Here is a 14,409-nt window from a genome sequence, read left to right on the forward strand (position 1 = left end):
TTTTTTTTTTTCTTGTTTTTTTGTTTGTTTGAAATAAACGTATTCATATCCAATATTCAATCTGCCACAGGAGCTGTACCAGCAAGCTGTGGCAGCCGACACCGGAACTATTTAATTAAATGAGCTACAATAGCATTTGATCCCTCTTTGGGATTAATACAGTATTTCTGAATTGATTAAAATGTATAGGATATCTCGGTATTTTATGTCTTAGTTATATCTCTTTTCCTTTTTGCAGTGAGTGAGCTTACCAGAATTCAGTGGGAATTGGTTAAAAGAGTATCAACAGAAAACATCACCCAACTGCTTGAAGCTCTTGTGGCAGATAGTGTCCTGAATGAGTTGGAGAAAGAGTCCATACTTGAGAAGAACTCAACCAGAGCCAATAAAGCAAGTGATTTATTCAAGACTGTGATTAAAAAAGGGGATCAAGCCTGCAGGAAGACAATCCATCACCTCACAGCACTTGACTCATACCTGTGTTCTCACCTGCGTTTACGTTCTGCTTCATCCTGCACAGAAGGTAAGTTCACATAACTCCGTAATGGTGGCTCTTCATTTAATAGTTTTCTCATGAGGCGGCTGAAAAAGGCTCTTGTTTATGTATACACACAAGTATACACATTTGTGTGCGTGTGTGTAGTTATTGGGACAAATCAGTGTGTGTGTTTTTTAATTCACATTGGGGATTAAACTTTGGAAAAGGCAAAAACTAAAAGTTTGGATGCAAATTTTCACTAAAAGTGAAAAATGCAAATATTTGGTGAACTACTGAAGAGAGTTTATATGAACAATTGAGACTCTGTATTCCATATTAGCCCCTTTGAAGTACTATTGACCCAGTCCAGTGCTCTACCAAATTTTATGCAGAAAACTAGTATGTTTAGTTTGAGAAAATATTAAATATGTTATTGCAAAGTCTTATGAAGTCTTTAGACGAGTGGTTCTAGTCCAGGAAACTGCTATAGATCATATTTAAGACAATTGACAAATTACAGATAAGTAATTAATTAAAACATTCAAATTGAATATGTGTCAATATGAAAACTATTCTGTTGGATTTGTAACAGTTCTACATTTAATGTAACATATAATGTTTGTAATTTGAAAAATGGATTACATTGACTATAATCAAGAAACCACAACAGATCAGACCCTTTTCTTTTTGTTTTGACTTCCAGAGGCTGTGGAGAAGTGCCAACTTGAACTTAAATCCTCCTTGAAGAAGAGGTTCGAGTGTGTGTTTGAGGGGATTGCTAAAGCAGGAAGTCCAACCCTTCTGAACCAGATCTACACAGAGCTCTACATAACGGATGGAGGGACTGGAGAGGTCAATGATGAACATGAGGTCAGACAGATTGAAACAGCATCCAGGAAACCTCATAGGCCAGAAACAACAATCAGACAAGAAGACATCTTTAAAATCCCACATTTAAGAGATCAACCAATCCAAACAGTGATGACAAAAGGAGTGGCTGGCATCAGGAAAACGGTTTTAACACAGAAGTTCACTCTGGACTGGGCTGAAGACAAAGCCCACCAGAACATCCAGCTCGTATTTCCATTCACTTTCAGAGAGCTGAATGTGCTGAAAGAGAAAAAGTTTAGCTTGGTGGAACTTGTTCATCACTTCTTTACTGAAACCAAAGAAATCTGCAGCTTTGAAAATTTACAGGTTCTGTTCATCTTTGATGGCCTGGATGAGAGTCGACTTCCACTGGACTTCCACAACAAGGAGATCCTGACTGATGCTACAGAGTCCAGCTCAGTGGATGTTCTGCTGACAAACCTCATCAGGGGGAAACTGCTTCCCTCTGCTCTCCTCTGGATAACCACACGACCTGCAGCAGCCAATCAGATCCCTCCTCAGTGTGTTGGCATGGTGACAGAGGTCAGAGGGTTCAATGACCCCCAGAAGGAGGAGTATTTCAAGAAGAGATTCAGCGATGAGGAGCAGGTCAGTAGGGTTCTCTCCCACATGAAGACGTCACGAAGCCTCCACATCATGTGCCACATCCCAGTCTTCTGCTGGATCACTGCTACAGTTCTGGAGGATGTGTTGGAGACCAGAGAGGGAGGAGAGCTGCCCAGAACCCTGACTGAGATGTACATCCACTTCCTGGTGGTTCAGACCAAAGTGAAGAAGGTCAAGTATGATGGAGGAGCTGAAACAGATCCACACTGGAGTCCAGAGAGCAGGAAGATGATTGAGTCTCTGGGAAAACTGGCTTTTGATCAGCTGCAGAAAGGAAACCTGATCTTCTATGAATCAGACCTGACAGAGTGTGGCATCGATATCAGAGCAGCCTCAGTGTACTCAGGAGTGTTCACACAGATGTTTAGAGAGGAGAGAGGGCTGTACCAGGACAAGCTGTTCTGCTTCATCCATCTGAGTATTCAGGAGTTTCTGGCTGCTCTTCATGTCCATTTCACCTTCATTAACTCAAGAATTAACTTAATGGAAGACCAACCATCCAATTTTAAAAATTTTGTTAATTGTATTTTTTTTAAGTTTTTTAAGTTAAATCTAACAAGGCTCCATCAGAGAGCTGTTGACCAGGCCTTAAAGAGTCTAAATGGACACCTTGACCTTTTCCTCCGCTTCCTCCTGGGTCTTTCACTGGAGAACAATCAAACTCTCTTACAAGGTCACCTTCCAAAGACAGGAAGTAGCTCACAGACCAATCAGGAGACAGTTCAGTACATCAAGAAGAAGATCAGTGAGAATGTGTCTCCAGACAAAAGCATCAACCTGTTCCACTGTCTGAATGAACTGAATGATCATTCTCTAGTGGAGGAGATCCAGCAGTCTTTGAGTTCAGGACGTTTCTCCACAAATGAACTGACTCCGGCTCAGTGGTCTGCTCTGGGCTTCATCTTACTGTCATCTGGAGAAGATCTGGAGGAGTTTGACCTAAAGAAATACAGTGCTTCAGAGGAGGCTCTTCTCAGACTGATACCAGTGGTCAAAGTTTCAAACAAAGTTCAGTAAGTACTGGCTTTTGATCAGGAGCTAAAACCAGGAAAGAGTGACCATTAACCCAGTGATTCTGGGCAACGACTAAAGATATTTTAGAAAACATAAATGTTAATGTTTTTAACATTTGTGTTAAAAACACTTTTCTCAGAATGTTTTCAATAACAAAGTTGTAAATGTTGTTAAAGTGTAAGAAACACCCCTGAAAAATCATAACCTTAAAAAGTTTGCTCTGCTGTGGCCTGAGTGAACATTAAGAGCTGCCTTCAGCACTGCAGTCAGTCCGACAGTCGTCCGTCCTTCAAGGATCGTCACAATAGTCAGAGCAGAGGAGACCCATTCCACTCTGTGTCCACATTGTTATTCTGATTTCTGACTTGCACTAAGCATGGCCATGTGTCTGAGTGAGATGCTTTTACACTCGAACGTTTGTGTGACATAAATACGTACCATTTTTAAAAAAATAGGAGAATTCAACTGCTACAGATACCATTCATCCTAAGGCCAGCACTGAGTCTGTTTTATGTGGAACTAAACAATATTACACTAAAATGTCAAAATTTAGACAGTTTATCCGCAAAAAAAGGTTGATTTAGGGGGATCGTTAAACTTTACGTTGTTGTACTAAAGACCGTTTAAAAATCAGATGTGTCTGACATTTCTAATCTGGTACCAAAATGTTTCCCCTCATAAAAGTGGAACAAAAGTTGTGTGAGCAATCTCTGATTTCTATCAGTTTTAAAAAAAAAATTAAAGAAATTAAAACTAAATAAACCATTTTGATTCCGAAAGAACTTCAAAAGTTAAGTAGACTTACATTGGTAAATGTCCTGTACTTGCATAGCATTTACACAACATTCAGTCATCCATGCACACATTAACAGTAGTAAACTACAGTACAGCCACAGCTACTCTTGGCTTTGAACCACTGTTGCCCTACATTGTCACATGGCTACGGGAATTATGTAATGAAGAGCAAATGTCCTGCATCAGAAAATGTATTTGTTATCCAAAAACAGTAGAATTTGTATTCATTTAATTTTACTGTTTGTTCTGTCCTTTAATAATTACTTCCCTTCTGTTTCTATCATTTTTATTTCACTATTCATGAAAGAGTGTTTGCAAGATAAGTAACTATTCACATCATGTCATTTGGTTCTGTCTGTATTATTATGTAAATCCATCATTTAGTGTCCCACTGTTTGCAAACATCTGTGGGGATATTCACAAAAAAGCCCATTTGCAGCTCAATCTTTACCGATTAAATCATCATTCAAAATTCCATTTTTCCACATGAAAAGATTTGATGAAATCCTATTTTGTTCAGTTTTAGGGTTTTGACATGCATTCCTCTGCTCTTAAGTTTGACTCATTCTTATTAAAGTTTTTCTCAGTATTGGTACATACTGTTTTTGCTTTTGCTTCATGCCATCTCATTTTTCTCAGTAGTTTTGATCTCTGTCTCTTCAGATTGAAGGACTGCAACCTCTCAGAGAGAAGCTGTGTAGCTCTGGCCTCAGTTCTCAGCTCTCTGTCCTCTAACCTGACATTAATGGACCTGAGTAACAACAACTTGCAGGATTCAGGAGTGGAAGCTGCTGTCTTCTGGACTGAAAAGTCCACACTGCAAACTGGAAATTCTCAGGTCTGTTTCATTCCTTCTGCTACAATGTAAGCATCATTTTTTTAATACTACATAAGGACCTAGATCCTTATGTAAGAGGCGACACAGGAAGAGGTGTTGTTTCTTGGTTAGGTTTAGGATTAAAGTGTGAATTGGGGTTAGGGTGTGGGTGGCACTTCTTCTATTAGTCGGGTTCTCCACCGGAGCCCTTGAGATTTCTTCTTAGAATCTTAGCTGTTCCTTGAACTGAGCTGTTCTGGACTGGATATCAGATGTTTCTCCAGGTAACCATTGGAGTCACTGGCCTGAGTGCTCCGATTATTACGGGCACTACACCTGCCATTCTCATTCTAGTTTTTCCCTGAGTCCTTGGTATTTCTCCACTTTCTGGTGTACATTTTTCTTGATGTTTCCATCATTTGGGATGACCACATGGATCACAACAGTAGTCTTCTGCTACTTGTCTATGATCTCAATGTCTGGTTGGTTGGCCATAACCATCTTGATTGATGAAGGTTCAGAATTCACATCATTTAATCTTTTTTTTTTTTTTAAAGATGCCACAAAAGGAAACTGTCTGGTTAAGAGGTGTTAAGATACATTCACAGATGCCACTTGTCATAGTTTTGTTTAGGTTTTGGGCCCACTCAGGAGAAATGAAATCAGTAAAATTAAGTTTCTTTACAAAAATAGGACATGTGCAATGGTGGTTATCCGGGGATGAAAGGCGACATGGGGAACCAGGAGTAAATAAATTGCTTACAATGAAGATGTAAGCAATTTCCTCATCCATACAGGCAGTATAGAGGGGGAAGGAGCGTTAGGCTATCAGTCAGGGCACTGAGAAGCAGGGTTTCTCACAGGTTTTGATCTGGCAGTGAATCCAGGAAGAACCATGAACTTGAGACCAGACAAGCACCATGAAAAACCACAGTGGATAGCACTCAAGTGTCAAATGACTGGATTAGCCTGATGAATTGTAGGTGCGCAGAGGCCTACAGCCCTGCAGCCGGTCTCCGTGGTAGTGATGGACCATCTGAATCCAGGCTTCGATGCTTGTACCGAGTAAAAAGGGGGCATGGCCGATGAAGCCCCGCTTCGAGGCTTGTGTCGTCTTGCTGAAAACCATGTGACTGGCAACAAACGAGGCCTCACATTGCATGGGTCACGTGACTGCTTCATTTTGCATGTCAGTTTTCAAAATAAAAGCGCGATGAGCCTTGCTGTGTCATGGGTTGTTGTCCATTTGGTAGTGCATCAGAGGATATTTGTCTTCAGTGGCCAAATAAAATGAACATTGACCAACATAGTTGATGTGTATTGATGATGGCAATCAAAATGTTTGTTACTGGTTTTCTCAATTGTAGATTATGTTGTTTTTTAATAACTATATTGTGATTTTATGATGTAAATCTCTTTGAACTGCATTGTTGCTGAAATATTCTACACAAATAAATTTGATTGATTGTCTTAAATGGAGCCAACAAGAGTAAAATCTCTGACATCTGGGAATACTTTGAGATTATCCTCACAATAAAATTCTTCAATAATTAACCCTCCACCTCCCAATTTCTCACCTTCTGCAAATTTCCACTATTATTTGTAGTCTGATTAGCAAAGATATATCAGTCTTGCACAGCAGAAACAGATTTAAACTTGTTGCAGAACTAAAATTCAACATGTAGCCAAATATGAGGGATCAGAGCCAATTAGAAATCCAAGAAAAAGTGAACGCCCCAACAGACATTGCACTCTCAAGACATTTAAACATCAATTGTCTTTATTGTCAAATCCATCTATGACATAAAAGAAAACCCAACACAACCACTAACGTTCAACATAAACCAGGATTAGATTATTGGCTACAAATCATTGTAATAATTAAAACATATGACAATTAAATATGGTTTCATTGATTATCCTCTTACTAAACATGTGTTTGATGAAAACTTTGTGATAATATTGCATTTAGTAATCTTTGGAAGTATGATCCAACTGAGTGACAAGACTGTTACAGTTTCACCAGCAGATGTCACTATAGAGCAATGAATGAAGCATCGAGTAACGAACCTTTTTGCAAAGCAAAGAGCTGGAAAGATTCATTGCTTCATGAGGCTTCATTTGCCCATCACTACTCCGTGGCGCCCTCTGATGCAGACCTGCGAGCATTGTTAGGAGAGCTCATACAAAACATGATGGCTAGTTTGCTAATATTGCCATTCAAGTCAGATGTAGACAGTTAGCCTGTCAGAAGTTCGCAAAGCCATGACATCATCATCATCATCAAGGCTTTTGCAAATCTGTGTCTAGGGACAGTAATTTTACTAGTGTATGTCAATTTATAACTTTGAAGAAAGTAGGAAAATACTCAGTGTTTTCCTTCCTTAAAAACCGTGTTTATCAGAACCTGAGGTTAAAATACATCCATCCATCCATCCATTTTCTTTATACCCTTGTCCCTTAGTGGGGTCGGGAGGGTTGCTGGTGCCTATCTCCAGCTAATGTTCCGGGCGAGAGGCAGGGTCACCCTGGACAGGTCACCAGTCTGTCGCAGGGCGAGGTTAAAAATCAAAATTTACAATTTGAAGTGTGCAAATTGGTGAAGTCAATGGTGGATAGCAGTCAGTCAGTTCGTTGGCAGTCGGGTTTGATAAACTAAGGACCTCACAAGGTCCTCTGGTGTTTCACATCAGTAACCAGTGTTGGATCCGAAAGGGACATACAAAACTCCAAACTTCAATCAGCCTGACCACTCATGGATTGAGACAGAGTTAAATGTACAAATTACATTTCTGTTCTTCTTTTGACTGGTTTGCCTTTCAGACTTGGATCATGTAAGCTCTCAGGGAGAACTTGTGAAGTTCTGTCATCCGTTCTGTGCTCCCCGTCATGCTGTCTGAGAGAGATCGACCTGCGGAACAACAACCTACAAGATTCTGAGGAGAAGTTGTCAGGTTCAAACTGTTCTCTGGAGATATTCAGGTGAGGATTCATCAAAATCTTTCTTCTGGGTTTCATGGAGGAAAGATATTATCTGTTCCATAAATTTAAAATAATTTAAATGCTAAGTTTTGGATTTTCTGGTAAATCTTATGAGCTGTTAGTTTCTCAGTTGGAACAGACAGCAGTTACTTCATTTCTTCACCGTCTTATTTTTAACCCCTTGAACGTTCACGTGTCATTTTTCCATTGTGTATTCCAGGGGTGAGGGTTAAGGGTGTGACCAAGCTCAATGGTTATCATATGGTTTATCAATTATATTATCAATCAAATCAATCAATCAATCAAATTTTATTTGTATAGCACATTTCAGCAGCAAGGCATTTCAAGGTGCTTTACATAATTAATGAAAAAACCCTAACCCTAACCCTAACAGCATGTGACATTGAATAAATAGTAAGAAAGAGAAAGAGAAAAAAAAGAAAAAGATTAAAAAAATAAAAAAGATAAAAACATACTTTTGTTATGGAATTTAAGTGCCTGTCGTCGCCGGACTCTGCTGTCCGTTTAACACGGGTATTATCCTGGCCCCGTCGCCTGACAGGACGGAATTTACAGATTTTTAGTCAAAACACCATTTAACAAGGATTCTCACACCTCAGAGTTTTAGTTAAAACACAATTTAAAAGAAATTAATAAATAGATAAAAAGTAAAGATAAAAACATCAAAATTATATATGATAAGAATTCTGAATCTGCAGCAAAGCCCACCACAGGATGCATTTCCTCCAAAGTTCTGGAGCTTGAATGTCGATTGCATTTTTATTAAAGTGTTTTACTAAATCTGTCCTCACTTTCCCTTTTCTTCACTGGTTTGGTTTGTAGAATTTAAAAAACTGTTAGCGCTTAATGGGGCGTTACCAAAAAATGCAGAGAAGTTGTAGGGATACAACTGAATGACATTCCGGACCTATTAAAGTCCAGCTCAGTATCCACAGCCAAAAATGTCTCTGTAGATTCCACTCATGCTCCACATATACTCTCAGTTTAATATCCAAATATGTATTTATTTTATTTTTTTAACATGCTTTCCGGATGGATCTTCTGATACTTCATTTTATTAATTGTTGTGTAAAGGCTTGTGTGAATGTGATGGCAGCCATCACAACTTGTAAATGAACTTCTCCTTGGGGACCTAATAAAGTAAATTGAATTGAATTATCATAATGTCCATGATTATTTGCTGAAAGGAACTTATGCTCTGACCTTCCTCCTCCTTTCAGGGAGCCTGCTGGAGTCCGATGGTTGAAACCAGGTCTGAGGATGTGTAAGTGTGTTTTTCATTTGATTCATGGCAACAAAGCAGCTCACATTCAACCATATTCAAACTGTCATTCAGGAGTCATCATTAAGGTGTTGGAAAATGATGAAAAGCTGCAGCTGGATTGTGTTTGTTCTCCCCATCAGATTCCTGTCAACTCATCATCGACATAAACACAGCGCACAGAGAGCTCAAACTGTCTGAAGACAACAGGAAGGTGACACGTGAAGAGGAGCTTCAGTCATATCCTGATCATCCAGACAGATTTGATGACTGGCCTCAGCTGCTGTGTAGTAATGGTCTCACTGGTCACTGTTACTGGGAGATTGAGTGGAGAGGAACAGTTTTTATATCAGTGAGCTACAGAAGAATCAAAAGGAAAGGATTTAAAGATGGCACTTTGTTTGGATGGAATGACTGGTCCTGGAGTTTGAGATGCTCTGATGTTGGAGGTTACGCTGTCTGGCACAAACTCACAGAAACAGTTATCTCCTCCTCCGTTGTCTCTAACAGAGTGGCAGTGTATGTGGACTGTCCTGCTGGTAGTCTGTCATTCTACACAGTCTTCTCTGACTCACTGATCCACCTTCACACCTTCCACACCACATTCACTGAACCTCTTTATCCAGGATTCTGGATTCATTCTGGTTCCTCAGTGTTTCTGTCTCGAATCTAAAGAGTCTCCTTCTGTCAGAGAAACTATCTTACTGTTGAACAGATAGTTCAGTCTCTACATGCGTCTCAATCAAACACGTTATTTAGTCTAGCCTGGTAAAAACCAGTCCCTTGTCCTACACTTTGCTTCGTCCAGAGGGCCTGGACTCTCACGCTAGCATTCTGTGTTGAACGCCATCATTGCATCATTGCCACAAAAGCTACTCAAGTTCAGACTCTGCAAACATCCACTGGGACACATCCCACCTAATGAAGACGGCGTCAGACCTCCACATCATTTTCTCTCAGGAAATCTGAAAACTGGCTGTTCTTAGGTTGCCTGAAGACAAGCTCACAAAGGATGGGAGCCAGTAGGTCAACTATAGTTGCTGGCAATTAAAACGTCTTTAACCTTCTACCCCACTCTGTTAATGAATTAAACTGGTAATAACCAGAAGAGGCTTAAGTCACCCAATTTAAGCCAAGTTTCTCTTAAAAGTAGTAAATCCGGGTGTCTTGAGGTGAAGACATTTAGCATAAAGGTCTTGTTTGTAAGGGATCTACCATTTACCAGAACGAGTCCAGCTGGGATGCATGACTGTTACGACCCGGCTCGGCCAGGGGAAAGGGAAGTAACATTAAAGAAAACCTAGATGTTAAGGTTTAACAATTTAAACATTTATTGTTTGGGTTTCTGACAAAAATAAAAGGTAAAAATTAATAATCAAAATGTAAGGACTTACAACAAAATGTGCTAAATAAAACAAAATCCACAGAACAATCAGAGTAGTAAACCAAAAATCTTAACCAAACAAAAATGGACTTCAAGTCCAGGATAAACAAAAACAAACTACAAATCTCTAACAGAGAGACAAAGGTTCCCCACAGGGACAAGACAGGTTACACAAGGGAACAAAGCTAACAAAGCTATCAGAGCTGGTAAAAAACTAACAAAGCAAGTTTACAGCAGCAAACAAACACAGAAAAGGCCACTGGCCGTAACAATGACCAATAACGTTTGCCTGTGACATATGTAACGCACCAATTTGATGCTTTGATGCGTCAAACAGGCGCTTCATGACTCTTCCTTATGTCCACTCCACTTCTGTAAAGATGAGACAAGAAACATACAGATATTGTTTTGAATGAGTTTATTTTATAAATAAACCCAGTGTAATGAATATGTTTTCTCTTATGTGATCCAACGTATGGATTTAGTCTGGGCTACACATACCTTATGCAGTTAGTAAAGAGACTAAGTCTCATGTTAAATAAACTTAAATCCAAAATGTTTCTAGCATAAATTCCCAGAATTCCAAGGTGCATGGAAATGGTCAGAAATCGTAAGATAACACTTGAAGTGCTAAAAACAACTTTATTAGTAGAACTAACGTGTTTATTGCATTGAATGAACCTCGGGAAGGTGAAAAACTGAAATGTATTTATCTGATAGTGAAGTTGTTTATGATTCCAACAACTTTGGTCCTCTGTAATTCCAACTCTAGCATTACTTTGCACAACTCTGGGCAGAGTGTAATATTGTTGTTTCTCCACTTCAGTCTCCCACTCAGTTAGCATGCTGCATTCGACCTTTGTTGAACTCCCTACATCTCCCACAAACTGGTTATTATAGTTCTGCAGTTCCCTCAGTTATTATCTCGTCTTGTATTAGCACATTGTTTTCTCTGTACTGAGCTCATTGTAGCATGGTGACCTTTGAGGACTTTGTCTGAACTTATGCTTTACAATCAAAACACTTCTTTCAAAAGGTAAAAGTAACATTACTATAGTGCAAAGGCCGGGGTAACATGTTAGGTAATGAGCCAATTAGCTTGAGTCTGTGAGTCTGTTGTTGGAAATCTCTCTTCATACTGTGTTAGGTCATTTAATCAGCTCTGCACTTTTCTTTCCAAGTCACACCTATTAAAACCATTAAAGAAATCAAAAAAAAAAAAAGCTTTAAATAATGAATAAATTTCCCTACCTTTATCAAGTCTCTTTATTTTTAATTCAGTTGAGTAAAGAGTTTTTGGCATTTGTTTAGAAAGATTAATTTCTACTTCTGTGATCATGGTACAAAGAAAAAGTTCACTTGTGTGAAGGATGAGATACTGAACCCAAGTATAAGCTCAGGATGAAGACAGACAGACGACTGAAGGCTTAAAGCAGTGGGGCCCAAAGTTGGTCTTCAAGGGCCGGCATCCTGCATATGTTAGTTGTCTCCCTGGTTTAACGCACCTGGGTCCAGTGATGGCTCATTAGAGGCCTAAGAAGAACATTGACAAGCTGAAAAGGTTGTTTCTACCACCAGGGAGAGAACTAAAACATGCAGGATGCTGGCCCTCAAGGAACGACTTTGGGCACCCCTGGCTTAAAGCCTAAAAACTAGCATGACGGAGTCTGTACATGAGAAACACAAAAATGAAGGACATGGAAGCTACGGTGAACATTCCTCTCAGACTACTGTTGTCCTTAATTCCAAATACACTCAGCTGCTGTTGTGTTTGTATGAATGGTTGGATTGTTGTGAGGGAGCTAATCAATGATCAACAGTCTTCTGATGTGTTTTTAGCCAGACTCTACACACTTGGGACACCAGCGAAGCAGATCTTAAAGTAGGGGCTAGTATTACGAAGCTGGTACTAGTGGGAAACCCTTTTAAACACAGAACCACACTGAGCCGAACTGAGAAGGCGCTAGTGGAAAAGAGCTAAAAGCCTGTAGCGGACAGTTCTCTAATCTGCTTTGAAACTTGAGGTGGCACAAGCTTCTTGAGATGAGACATAAAAATTAGTTGATATTTCAAACTTGATAAGAACCCATAGACTTCACTTAAACTTGCGTGTTCAGTGTAACGAACTGAAGAGATAGTGAGGTTTTGCTAGAGTTACCAGTCTTTTAAGATCAGGCTTGATGGTATTTAATAAGCAACAGGTGCTTCTCTTCAACATGAAGTGCACACTGATGGCTCCACCTCACACACCACCTGGAAATACACTTAAGAACTTGTAGAGAGCTGCTATTGTCATCTGAATAAATGCACCACTCCTGACCAAAAACAACCAATCAGAGCCAGGAGGCGGGCCTGCCTCCTGGCTCTGATTTCTAGTTAGCACTGGGAGAAGCCACAAGCAGCTCTATTTTTTTTCTTTAATGATTGTTTCAAATCATACGGTCACAATTGATGTAAAACGCTTCATAGAAAGAGTCAGGCATGGTGCTGAAAGGCTGATGGCATGGATTTATTTTAATCTGAACACTTTGACCATGAACTCATCATTTTGTATGTCCTACCTTCAAGTTGAAAGGATTTCCTTTTTTTGCAAGAAAATTGCTTACTCTATATGTATTTTTGTGATTGTAATTATTTAGGTGACAGTTTAAGTTGTGCCCAGTGGTGTTTTGTGTTTAGAAAGATTTACAGTTACACATAAAGTTTTCAAGAAAGAAGCTTCTTTTTGTCCATTAGCTGTTTGCAGTTTGGTCAGTAATCAGATCACTCTGACTCCAGACGGGTTTGTCAAAGAATGTCATTGTTTGTTTGAATGCAAATGAGATTGGGCCAGTTCCCTTCACATCTTCACACACACCACCAGATGTTTGTGCCAGCTCACCTTGCTATCTGTCTGCAGCTACTGCAGACTAAAATAGTGTGCTCCTGGCTGTCAAACGGCTGTTAAATTTGGCAAAATATTATGCAGTGTGTCCCCAGCTTTTGCAGACTGCAGTTCCACCTTTTCTCACAGCAACCTGTCCTTGTTTAGCCATTACGTTTGACTTTTATTGCTATCAGATCTCTTTGATTACTGGGACTATCACACTGCGTCCCTCTGAGGCACAACCTATTAAAAACACTAGAAATATTTCAAAGCTTTAAGCAGAATTTCATCATGACTGAATGTTTCTGTCTGCAACATAAGTCAGTCCAATTCGACCCCTTTAAACTTTTCTCCCTTCACAAATCTCAGCCGTATCTTTAGCTGTCAGATCACTTAAAATGCAACTCCTCATTGCCGTGTCGATGATGCATGACTGCTATAAAGGAAGAGAGGTTTAACACTCTGATCTGTTTCTACCGAGAGTAATTTATTTCTTTCTTGTGATTATATTTTTATCAAAGTGGGACTTCAGTAGTTCAAAACACTGCCTCTAAATCAACCATTCTGTGTTGAGTCTTGACTTTTTGGTGACACTTTGTTTGAAGGGGTGTGCATAAGACTGACATGACACTGTCATAAACATGACATAACATCTGTCATGAACATGAAGAAGTCTTTATGAATGTTTATGACTGTTGTCATGAAGTGTCATTCGGTAAATAATGACACTTTTAATGCAAAGTTGCTCTAAAAGTTGCATTAAAAGTCCATTAAAAATGCCAACTTTGCATTAAATTATCATATTTTACAAAATCATGCAAAGTTGGCAATGACATGGTAATTGACTTTAGAAAATCACCTCTTCATCCTTCACTGACAGCAAAAACTGATGCAGCCATTGAACTGGTGGGTAGTTAAGTATCATTTTGCTGCTACAACACAAAAGGTCCAACAACAGTCACCCTTCTTAGGAAAATTGAGAGCTTTAAGTGTTTAATCTGAAAAGTTTTATGGATCTGTTTTTGTGTTTTGCATCACTGATTGTTATGCTAATCAGTCTCTGGTCACTAAAACCAGACTTGGTAACCTGGTTAAAGTGGCTGGGTGGGATTCAGGCTGAGCCTCTGGACTTGTTCCACAGTTGGGTTCTGAAGAAGGAAACAACAGTTATGTTATGTTCATAACATCCTCTGAGAAATGTTCAACTTCTTTCTTCAGGAATTTTATTTTATTCCAACAGCCCAATCAAGAGACATTAAGTCTCCTTTATTCCTGTTATTGTCACATTTTACAA

The 14,409-nt window shown here is 39.4% G+C and overlaps 1 pseudogene; it reads left to right on the top strand.

Annotated features, from left to right (window-relative positions):
* LOC106963418 (NACHT, LRR and PYD domains-containing protein 3-like) overlaps window positions 1-10,111 on the top strand; it is a 14,367-nt pseudogene extending 4,256 nt beyond the window's left edge.
* Window positions 10,112-14,409: the final 4,298 nt, after the last annotated feature.

Source organism: Poecilia latipinna, unplaced genomic scaffold (assembly GCF_001443285.1).
Source record: "Poecilia latipinna isolate Pla-1442-1.1 unplaced genomic scaffold, P_latipinna-1.0 Scaffold1532, whole genome shotgun sequence".
In the NCBI taxonomy this organism is placed as follows: Eukaryota; Metazoa; Chordata; class Actinopteri; order Cyprinodontiformes; family Poeciliidae; genus Poecilia; species Poecilia latipinna.